Below are 12,629 nucleotides of genomic sequence, written 5' to 3' on the forward strand. Positions count from 1 at the left end.
ACCTCAATTCCTAGCGAGATTTCCCCCTAGAGCGAGATCCTTCTTACAAAATCAGCGAGATTTCCTTTATAAACGAGATCCTCATACCCAAATCTCGCTATAATTCTCCCTAATGAACTGCTTACTTGTTCCTCACAAGCAGCTGTCTGCTTATGCACCAATTCCCTGTTATAACTTCAAAAATTCATAACTCAAAATCCAGAGCTCTTTCCAAGAAACTTCCTTTTACAAACTTGTTTAGATTTGAGTTACTTCCTTACCTTAAAATTTCAACCCAGAATTCCTTATATTGCCCTGATAATCTGTGGTTCTGCCTCTTCTGCAAATTCTCCACTTTTGTTCTTCTCCTCTTGCAATCTTTCTCCAGCAGAACAACCTTGAAAACTAGATTCTCCCAGCTTTCAAATGACACCGAATTTGGTAAATTTACTCTTGTCAATTGCCAAAACCATGTTGTTGAATTTTCATTTCCCTTTTTAATCTTCCTGCCGCTTCCTGAGTTCAAGGAATTAATTGCCACGTCACTCCACACTTCAGCAGACTAATGATTGAGTTTCTTCATTTGATATATTTTTTTTCCTTCCTTCATAATTCTTATAAACAACATGAAATTCTATTTAATAAATATGTAATACAACATTCCTTTGGCTAAACATGCTTATCTAGGGAACCTAAGTTCAGGGGTTTTCAATCATCCCCCCTTAAAAGAAATTTCGTCCTTGAAATTTTACCTGATATGTCTTTTGAAAAGTTGAGGGTATCTCTTCCTCATTTGCTCTTCAGGTTCCCAGATTGCTTCCTCGATCCCATGATTACGCCATAACACTTTCACCAAAGGAATCGTCTTAATTCTGAGTACCTGATCTTTCCTGTCCAAAATCTTGATGGCCTCTTCCTCGTAAGATAAATCTTCTTTGAGCTGCAATGGTTATGTTGCTAGTATGTGCATAGGATCAGACACATATTTCCTTAGCATCGACACATGAAATACGTCGTGTATACGAGCTAGCTCCATCGGCAATTGCAACCTATAAGCTGCTAGACCAACTCATTCCACAATTTCATATGGTCCGATGTATCGTGGACTTAACTTCCCTTTTCTCCTAAACCAGAGAATTCCTTTCCATGGGGATAGCCGGAGAAATATTCTCCGACTTCAAATTCTATTTGTCTTCTTCATTTATCGGCATAGCTCTTCTGTCTATCGCGAGCCGCCTTAAGATTATCCCTGATAAGTTTCACATTCTTTGTTGTTTGTTGAATTAATTCTGGACCCAGTAATTGTCGTTCTCCGACTTTGTTCCAGCATACTGGAGTATTGCAACGTCTCCCTTACACTGCTTCTTAGGGAGCCATTCCGATACTAGAATGGTAGCTATTGTTGTAGGCAAATTCAATCAACGATAAGTATGTATCCCAACTTCCTTTGAATTGTAGTACACAAGCTCTTAAGATATCTTCCAGTGTCTGTATAGTTCTTTCCGACTGTCCATCTGTTTGCGAATGAAAAGCCGTACTGAAATGAAATTTAGTGCCCATAGCCTTCTGTAAACTAGGCCAAAATTTTAAAGTGAACCTCAAATCCCGATCCGACACTATCGACACTGGGGCTCCATACTGATTGATTATCCTATCCACATAAATCTTAGCTAGATGGTCTAGTGTAAAAGTAACTTTTACTGGTATGAACTTGGCAGTCTTAGTTATTTTATCGACTATTACCCAAATGCCATCAAATCCTGAGGTGTCTTGGGCAAACCAAAAAGGAAGTCTATTGTCACATGCTCCTACTTCCACTCAAGCACTGGAAGTGGATTGAGTAATCCTGCTGATCTTTGTCTCTCAGGTTTTACTTGTTGACAGACTATTTTGCTATGTCTTTCTTCATCCCAGGCCACCAGTAAGATTTCTTCAAAGTTCTATACATCTTGGTGCTACCTGGATGCATGGCATAAGCAGAACTATGTGCTTCCTCTAAAATGGCTTGTTTAAGTTGTAGCTTGTTAGGCACACCCATTCTCTCCTCCTTTTCTAGCACGTTGTCTGCTCCCAGTTGGAAGTCAACCCTGATGCTCTTACTCACATCATCAGCAATCTTCTGCAAATCAGGGTCTTCCAACTGATCCTGCTTAAGGTTTTCTACTAAGGTCGGCCTTATTTAAAAAGTAGCTATCAACCCTCCTGACGGTTCCACTAATAAGACGATTCTAGAATTCCTGAATTCCTATAATAGCACTCCTCTTATTGAACCAATAATGGCCTTGGGTCCCGAGGATTTTCTACTCTGTGCATCTGCCACAACATTAGCCTTACCAGGATGATATTCGATGGAACAGTCGTAATCTTTAATCAATTCAATCCATCTTCGTTGTCTTAGATTCAACTCCTTTTGATCAAAGATATATTTTAAGCTTTTGTGATCCGTAAATATCCTGCAGCGCTCTCCAAATAGATAATGTCTCAACAACTTCAGAGCTAAAACAACTGCTGCCAATTTCAGATCATGCGTGGGATAAAAGCTCTCATGCTTCTTAAGTTGACGAAAGGCATATGCAATCACCTTCCCATCCTGCATCAACACACATCCCAATCCTTTTTAGGATGCGTCGGAATAAATCTCAAATTTCTTACCTAGAATAGGCAAAGTAAGCACTGGTGCTGATACTAGTTTCCGTTTCAGTTCCTGGAAACTATATTCACACTTCAACGACCATTCAAACCTCACGCCTTTCTTGGTCAGGTTCGTCAACGGAAGGGCTATCTTAGAGAAACCCTCCACAAACCTCCGATAATAATCTGCCAACCCTAGGAAACTGCGTATTTCTGAAATGGTTGTGTTAACTATTGCTTCCGTCTTCTGAGTATTTACACTAATGCCCTCTACTGAAACAACATGCCTAAGAAATACTACCCTATCTAACCAAAAATCACATTTACTGAATTCAGCATACAACTGCCTATCTTGCAACATCTGCAATACTATCCTTAGATGGGTAATATGATCCTCTCTACTACCAGAATACACTAGTATATCATTAATGAATACTATCACGAACTGGTCCAAGTAGGGATGAAATATCCTGTTCATGAGATCCATGAATACCGCAGGGGCATTTATCAATCCGAAAGGCATTACCCGGAATTCATAATGTCCATATCTCGTTCTAAAAGAGGAACTAAAACTGAGCGTTTAAATCTGAGTGTTTTGAGCAACTCGTTTCTCACTCAGGAAACTCGATAGGAAGAGGTCCTCACTCGACATAAATTTCCAAGACTCTCTGTTAAATACTCGACGGAAAGACTTGCTACTCGATGGGGAAACTCTGCGGCTGGAGTTCGCTCGACACACGTTCCTCACTCGACGCTCGAACTTGACACGCGAGCCTTCCTCGCTCACCCTCGACACTCGATAGCCTTTACTCGGTGTTCGACCCCTCTCAATTACTCACACTGGATGCTCGCCTCCTTCCTCACTTACTTATACTCGACACTCGGCAACATTTACTCGATGCTTGCCTGGCGCTTACTCAATGTTCAAGCGTCCTTCAGTACGATCAACACTTAGCCAAAAAAATTCCACTTGTAAAGCCAGAATGATATGTAATGAGAGCTAAGCTTCTTTACTTAACCATTTTTCTCCTACTTCAAACCCATCTTTTACTTCGGGATGTACAAATCCAATCTAACTTAGATACTTAACCTAACATTTTTCTTACTTAATAATAAACATAGTTTGAAAGGGAAAAGTAAGGTGCGAGTCTTACACTCAAACCTCCTTACCTAAAGTCACCTAGCCCTTTGTCGTGCATATCACCTTGTCCTCTTAACCTCATCATAAGGCTTGTTTAATGCATGGCTTCAACATAAGGCCCCCTCTCCCTCAGTCAACTCTTAGACATGCCTTCACCTACCTCAATGCCTAACTTATGCTTACTAACCTCCAATGCTTAGTTGTTATCAAGTCTTCAATCTATGCTTCCATACTTAGCCAAATTTTTCCCTCCTTAACCAAGCCTACTACACTTTCACTTAATGCTCGTGTGCTTCAAAAGTATTTTCCTCATTTTTCCATCATCCTCAAACTTTCTTTTTATAGTCTTAACTCATACTTAGACCTCTTATAATCTTAATGTTCGGGTTTTTGCTTGATTTACCTTACAAAACTCGAGGGTTTACATCTTAAGCTTGCAAACTTTTTGCTCTTGACCATGCTCAATAAACCCCTCTGGTTGAGACATATAGATACTCTCTTCAAAATAGCAATTCAGAAAAGATGTCTTGACGTGCATTTTCCAGATTTCATAATCATAAAAAACAGTAATGGACAAGAGTATTCTAATAGACTTGATCATGGCAACTGAAGAGAAGGTTTTTGCATAGTCCACCCTCTCTCTTTGGGTAAACCCTTTTTGCCACGAGTCTAGCTTTGTAGGTTTGTACCTTACCAACTTGGTCTCATTTTCTCTTGTAGATCAATTTTCAATCAATAGGTTTTACCCCTTCTAGTTGATCTACAAGTTCCCAGACTGAATTGAAGTACATTACCTCCATTTCGAAGTTCATGGCTTTTATCCATTGGTCTTTATCCACATCCTTCATTGCTTGTTTAAAAGTCAATGGATTCTCTAAGCCATCATCAGGTATGACGACTTGAGTTTCCATTAAAAAAATCTACGTCAAGGCATTCTCAACTCTTGAGAATGATGTGAAGTACTAGTTTCATTAAAAAAATCTTGCTGAAGGACTAGCTTGATCAACAACTCTTGTTGATCTATCTGTAGTTTCTCTAGACATCTCAATTAATACTAGCTTGCTATGAGGTTGATGATTCTTTATGTGGTCCTCCTCGAGGAATGTTTCATTTATCGATACAAATACTTTATCTTCTTGAGGATCATAGAATTAACTACCTTTTAAATGTTGCATTTGTCGATACAAATACTTTATCTTCCTGAGGATCATAGAAATAACCACCTTTTGTCTCCTTACGATAGCCTACAAATAGGCATACTTTTGAACGACGTTCTAATTTCTTCAAGTTCTGCACCAACACATGTACTAGGCATCCTCAAATCCTGAGGTGACGTAAACTACCTTTACGCCCATTCCATAGCTTGTAAGGTGTTTCTGAAACACCTTTTTAGGTAACCATGTTCAAAATATACACTGCAGTCTGTACTTCATATTCCCAGAAAGAACTAGACAATTGAGCATAACTCATTACCATGTCCAATAGGGTTCTATTTCTCCTTTCTGCTACACCATTTTGTTGAGGTGTGTCAAGTGCTGTGAATTGAGACTGAATTCTGTGTTCTATCAAATAGTCTTGGAATTTTAAGTTCATATACTCACCACCTTGATCTGATCGAAGTGTTTTAATCTTTTTACCTAATTGTTTCTCAACCTCTGCCTTATATTCCTTGAACTTTTTAAGGTTTTCGAACTGATGATGCATTATAGAAACATAGTCATATCTTGAATAATCATCTACAAAACTGATGAAATATTCATACCCTCCTCGTGCTAACATTACATTCAACTGCAAATTTAACTTCATGCTCTTTAAATGACGATAATTTGAACATTGATGATTGTGTTATTCTTGGTGAGGACGATGAGAATAAATCTTCAAAGAGGAGATTGACATCAGTTGTTTGGAACCATTTTAAATATTTATGATGGTAGGATGTTGACTCTTGATTGTTGTACTAGGTGAAATTCTTCGTATTTTATGTTAGCCACTCCATCGAAGTACAAGGCTATTTTTTCTTGATTAAACAACAAGAATCAAAGTATAAGTGTTTGCCTTTTGATCAAGATTGACTATTAGCAAAAAAGATATGTTAGAAACTAAAAATATTTCATCCCGTGACTGAGGTCAAAGGCGCACTGTCTAGCGGTATCGAAGTTCAATTATAGGTGAACTTTGTAAGTTTTGAGGCGTTGCGACTCATGAAGTTTGGGTTTAATTGTTATAAATTAAATTATGACACTTGGTTCTCATTTATGTTTAGTTGGAATTCTTGGTGAATACTCATAAAATTTTTGGAGTGGTTTTGGGCCATGTGTTGAGCAAGTGATTTTGAAAAATTATGGTTAAAGGTATATATTGAAACTAGGCCCTAAAATTAGAATTTAAGGTTGTTTATGTTTTATGTTTATGGGCCTTGATTCGAGTTTATCTACACCAAAGTGGGGTTATTTGCTTGTTATTTGGACTTAACTTCAAGGTAAGTGTCTTACTACCAGTTTACCCTTAAACTAAACGTTCTAACTAAGTAAATGATAAGATTGACCATATACTGTGAAAGCATGCTATTAAATGCTATAGAATGATTTGTTATGTTTCGATGATGTAAGGATTGTGTGGGCATTCTAGTAACCTATCAGCTTTGTTGCTATGAGCAAGTATATCTATGTAGGATTGTTTGTGGAGTCTGCTGCTAAGTGATGCTAAAAGATTCATCTATGTAGGCGATGGCAAAGTAGTTCAAGTTGAAGCTATTGGAAATTTTAGATTACTTTTAAAAACACGGTTGTTATTTGGATTTGAATGTGGCTTTTGTTCTACCGTTATTTAGACGAAATTTGGTTTTCTATTTCCAGTTTGGACAAATTTGGTTTTTCTTGTTCTTGGGAAATAATAAAGTTAGTCTTTTTCAAGATTTCAAGCTTATTGGTACCGGTTCTTTAATTGATAATCTATATATATTTTATTCTTTTGCCTCATTTAACAAGATCCTGTTATCTAATTCATATGGTACAAAGCGTAAATAAATGAGAATTTCGCTATGTTATAGCACAAGCATTTAGACATCTCTAAACGGAGAATTCAAAGATTTGTGTCAGATGGAATTCATGATTCCCTTGATTTAAGTAACTTTGACATTTTTGCGAAATGTATTAAGGGAAAAAAAACAAACATAAGAAAACTAGGTGCCAACAAATGCTCAGACGTCTTAGAATTAATACATATAGACATTTGTGGTCCATTCCTTATGACTTCTTGGAATAGACAAAAATATTTTGTTACGTTCATAGACGACTACTCAAGATATGGGTACCTATATTTAATTCATGGGCAGTCTCTTTGGATGTTTTCAAGTCTTTCAAAGCTAAAGTTGAACTTCAACTTGGAAAGAAAATTAAGAATGTCAAATCTGATCGTGGTGGTGAATACTACAGTAGATATGATAGAACAGGTGAACAACATCTAGGCTTCTATGCCAAATACTTAGAGGAATATGGAATCGTCCCGCAATACACTATTGTGGGAAAATCCAACATGAATGGTGTGGCGAAAAGGCGAAATAGAACACTTAAGGATATGGTAAGAAGTATGATTAGTCATTCTTCTTTGCTAGAATCCTTCAGGGATGGGGCACTAAAGACTGCAACATATATCCTTAATGGGGTACCTAGTAAAGTAGTAGCTAAAACCCCTCACAAGATGTCCATAGGAAAGAAGCCTAGTATTAGGCATCTTCACATCTAGGGTTGTCCAATTGAGGTTAGGCCTTACAGGCCTAACGAAAGAAAATTGGACTCAATAACTAATGGCTTCTATTTTGTTAGGTATTCTAGGTGTTCTTAGGGTTTCAAGTTTTATAATCCCACTTCCAAATCATTGTTTGAGACAAAAAATTCTAGATTCCTTAAGAATGTTAAATTTAGGGGGGAAGATAACATAAGGAAAGTTGTCTTTGAAGAGGAATTAATTTCTTTTCCTAATATGGTTATAAGTGATGTTCAGGCTCCAATTCCTGACTTCACTATTGAATCAATTATAGAACAAGACAACATTGAAGTCTCCGTTGCTGAACCTGAAGTTCAAACTTAACAACTTCAAGAATTACCACTGAAGAGATCCACTAAAGAAAGAAGAAGTGCAATTTTATATGATTATATTGTATTTCTTTAAAAACATCGTGATGATATGGGCGTAATGGAAGATGATCCAATCAACTTCCAACAAGCTCTACAAAGTTCTAACTCTCAAAAGTGGATAAATGCTAAGAGGAAATAAAATCTATGAAAGACGATGACGTTTTGGAACTTGTCGAATTTCCATTAGGAGTGAAACCCATAGGTTATAAATGGATATTTAAAGTCAAAAGGGATTCACACGATAATATCAAAATATATAAGGCTCGTCTTATTGCAAAGGGTTTTATTCAAAATGAATGCATTGATTACAAAGAGACTTTCTCTCTAGTTCCATCAAAAAACTCTTTCAAAGGTAATCATAGCACTAGTAGCTCACTTTGATTTAGAGCTACACCAGATAGATGTAAAAAGTGTGTTTTTCAATGAAAACATTGATGAGACGATTTATTTGGTGCAACCAGAAAATTTTTCTCTGGTAATTCAAAATCTATGATGTGCAAATTGAAAAAAAAAATCCATCTATGGTCTCTAACAAGCCTCTCGTCAATGGTATCACAAATTCTTTGAAGTAATTACCTTCTTTGGTTTTGAGATAGATATAGTGGAAGATTGTGTATATCATAAGTTCAGTGGGAGTAAATCTATCTTTCTGGTGTTATATGTTGATGACATACTCATAGCAAGTAATGATGTAGGTTTATTTCATGACACTAAGAGGTTTCTGAAAAAGAATTTTGAGATGAAGGATCTTGGTGATGCTTTATTTATATTAGGAATTGAAATACTGCGAGATCGTTCTCAAGGTATTTTGAGATTGTCACAAAAGAACTACATTGAAAAGATTTTGAGTAGATTCGGCATGAAAGATTATGCACTAAGAGATACCCCTGTCTCTAAATATGATAACTTTCGTTTAGGTTAATACCCCAAGATTGTACTCGAGACTAAGGAGATGTAGAAGGTTCCCTATGCATTGGTTGTTGGAAGTTTAATGTATGCTCAAGTATGTACGCGGCTAGATATTGGGTTCATAGTTAGAGTATTAAGCAGATATTTGAGCAATCCGATGAAGGATCATTAGAAAGCAACCAATGAGGTATTTATAGAGGACAAAAGATAATATGCTCACTCATTAGAGATCAAAAGTTTTGGAGATCATTGGGTATTCTGATTCTGATTATGTTGGATGCCAAGACATTTTGTGATGAACTTCATGCTATATCTTCATGTTGGTTGGAGGATTTGTATCTTGGAAAAGTGTTAAACAAACACCTATGGCTTCTTCTACCATAGTTGCGGAGTTTATAACATGTTATGAAGCGTTCAATCATGGAATATGGTTGCAAAATTTTGTCATTGGGCTACAGATAGTGGTTGGCATAGAAAGACTAATAAAATTATTTACAATAAGTCAGCAGTGATGTATTTCAACAACAATAGAAGAAATACGAAGTTAAAGCATGTAAACATGAAGTTTCTGGTTGTTAAAGAAAGAGTTCAAAATGGTCAAATTTTGATAGAACACATAGGAACAAACTCTATGATGGCAGATCCATTAACTAAAGATTTACCACCTAAAGTTTTTAATAAGCATGTTGCTCACATGGGTTTTTGTGAACCCCGAATCCCAATTTTACACTTAAGTGTGTTTTCTTATTTAAATTGTCTTAATTTTTCACTTAATTGTGTGTCTCTATTTAAATTTGTATAAATAAGTTGAGTAGGTTGAGGAGAAAGTTAGTATGAAATGGTGAAGAAGGGATGGGGATTTGAAAAGAAAAATATGGAATTGAGTTGGGAAAGTTGGGGAAAAATAATAAGTAAGTTGAGCTAGTGTGGAATAAAATAGAAATTGAGTTTGTGAAATTTCGGCTAAGTATAGAGAAGTTATGTGAAATGCGTTATGGCTGAAGGATTGAGAAAAATATGGAATTTATGTGAAATGCGAAAAATATGGGAAATTACTTTGGAAAAATTTGGAAAATCCGTGTAAAAGTATCATCAAAGTGGTGAGCAAATGTGTACGGAGAACAACGTTCGCAGTAGCTAAGAGCGAGATCGTTGAGAGTGAGATCAGCGAGATCGTTGAGAGCGAGATCAGCGAGATCGTTGAGAGCGAGATCATTGAGATCGAGACCAACGAGATTGGAGAGGAAATGGAAGAGAGCGAGATTGGATAGAAGATGGGAGAGAGCGAGACCAGTGAGAAAGCTGGACAGAGCGAGAGTGGAGAGAAAAGTTAAAGCTGGAGAGAGCGAGAGCGAGAGCGAGATTGGAGAGAGCAAGACCAGCGAGATTGCTAGAGAGAGCGAGACTAGCGAGAAAGTGGGAGAGAGTTACACTGTCGAGAGCGGAAAGAGTGAGAGCGCCTATGCGTTACCCTTGCTTTGTCCGATTCGAACGTCACGCCCACGCCTCGCCTATGCATTGAACGGCCGAGCAAGTTTCTGGGCGATGTATTTGGACGCGTTAGGGTGGATTATGCATGTAAAAACCCTAATTTGAATACAAACAAAGCTTGAAGACATAAGAGCAAACGTCAATTAAAATCTAGGTATCCGATTAAAAGAAATTCTTAAACCCTAAGAAACTGTGTTGGATGCGTTTGGGAAGAACACATTGAACCAAGGTGAAGTCAGCTTACATTGATAAAGGGAGGATTAAACATTTGGCCATACAGCCAAGTAGGTGCTGTCAATCCCACGAGAAATTTGAACGCCTATAAATAGGGAGTTGGGATTTTATTTTCAAATCACACAAAAATCATAAATTTCGTAGAGAAAGTAGAGGGCAGTGAGGGTTCAGAGGAATGTGTCAACTTTGGACGAGGAGATCTTTCAATATACTCGTGCGTTTGGAGTGATTTTAAAGTCATCTGAAAGCTCTAGAAGTCTAGTTTTTAGAGTAGGGTGTGGGAGGAAAAGTCTCAAAGGAATTGGGTTGGAGGTTGAGAAGAAGTCATAAGGGTTAGACTGTCGAATCAGTCTAGGCCAGTCTTGAAGATTTTGAGATTCCGACCAAACCACGAGGAATTCTGAGCTGAAAGTTTAAAGTAAGATTCCTAAGATATTTTAGAATACGTTTTTAGAAGGAAGTATTTCCAAGTAAGGTTCGGAACTATGAGTAATCTAAGTTGTAAGTTGAATCTGAATTCTAGGAGTGAAAAAGGGACCTGAGGAGCTACTAGAGTGAAAAGTTCCTAAGAATTCGAGGTGAGTGGCTAAAATATTTTCAAACTAAAACGTTTTTAAACTATTGTGATCATAAACGTTTTACAGAAAGGATGTTTGCGAAAATAATTCTCATGCCTACTAGTTTTATAAAGTGGTTTTCAAGCAAGATCTGAATTGTGTTGTGAACGCATGCATATTGTTGAAAAACTATTTACATACGTTGATTTTATCCAGCATGTGTTACCATCTTTAAAGCCATGTTGTATATGTGTTATACTCTACATGCTTTAAAGAAAAAAGTTGTTTATAAATAATTTTGGTAAAATGTGATGCCGAAGTACAAGGAGAAGGCATCCACCCAACTAGATACTAAAGTACAAGGAGAAGGTATCTATTGGTACTGAAGTACGTTTGAGAAGGTACCAAGCCAACGGGATACTGAAGTACGTTGGAGAAGGTATCCTAGTGGCTCGATACTAAAGTACAAGGAGAAGGTATCTGATTAGTAGTACCTAATGTGTGAAGGTACTTAGTGTGGCCATAGGTGAATAAAGTCAGAGATTGAGCAAAAGGGTTCTCTCTGGACTAGTAGTTAGTGTTGGGATTATTTTACCAGATATACAGTACTTTGATTTGAGAAATGATTTTACTGTTTTATATTTAAAACAGTTTTATATATATTACGCTTGGAAAATATTTATGCTGCAAAAGTTTATATTTCAGATAAAACTATTTTCTGAAATTATGCATGAGAATTTACTATGTTTTCTCGGTCACTCACTGGGCGTAAGCTCACCTCGTTTTCAAATGTTTTTGTTTTTTCCCCCCACAGGTAGCGGTCAAATCCTCTGAAGACAGCTCAGTATTTGCTCTGCCACTAAAGGACGAAAAGACTTGTAACCATTTGCTAGGTGGTTACTGTTAATATTGTACACATGTTACTATTGTTCATATAAGGACTAGGGTTTGTGGGTTTTGGGAATTATAAATCTAACGTTGTAAATACTCTAAACATATTAAGTTTCTAAGTTAATAAATTGTGGGCCTACAGCCGTCCCGTTACATATGAATTATAATTGGTATCAGAGTTATTCCGCAAAAGTTATTAGGCAGTAAGTGTCAATCCAAGGGTTGGTAACTGCTGCAGTCACACCTTTCTCTAGGCTAAGAAGGTGATCTGGGGCGGGGTGTGATAGTTTTAGCCACTTTTCAGATTCCATAGTTTAATGGGAGTTTGTTATTGAGGATGTTCTTTGGCCTTATTTTATTTATTTTCTATATAGAATAAAGTTGATGGTTTATGCTTTATTATATGAACGTGTTTATCATGCATACGGTTTAGCAAATGTGGTTTAGCACAAAGTTTTTAAGGACGATTTCACTAAGGAATTTGGACCAGTCGAAAACAAGCATGATCTAAATCACTTTGCATGTAGTTTCCATGTTATCCATCCATACTTGATCTATGTTATTGAATATATTGGAATTAGTAATCAAGGAAGGTTTACTTACAAGGGTAGTGACAAAAGCCGCCTTGATTCTATGCTAATACAAGAGATGGACCAGATT

Source organism: Benincasa hispida, chromosome 5, assembly GCF_009727055.1.
Source record: "Benincasa hispida cultivar B227 chromosome 5, ASM972705v1, whole genome shotgun sequence".
In the NCBI taxonomy this organism is placed as follows: Eukaryota; Viridiplantae; Streptophyta; class Magnoliopsida; order Cucurbitales; family Cucurbitaceae; genus Benincasa; species Benincasa hispida.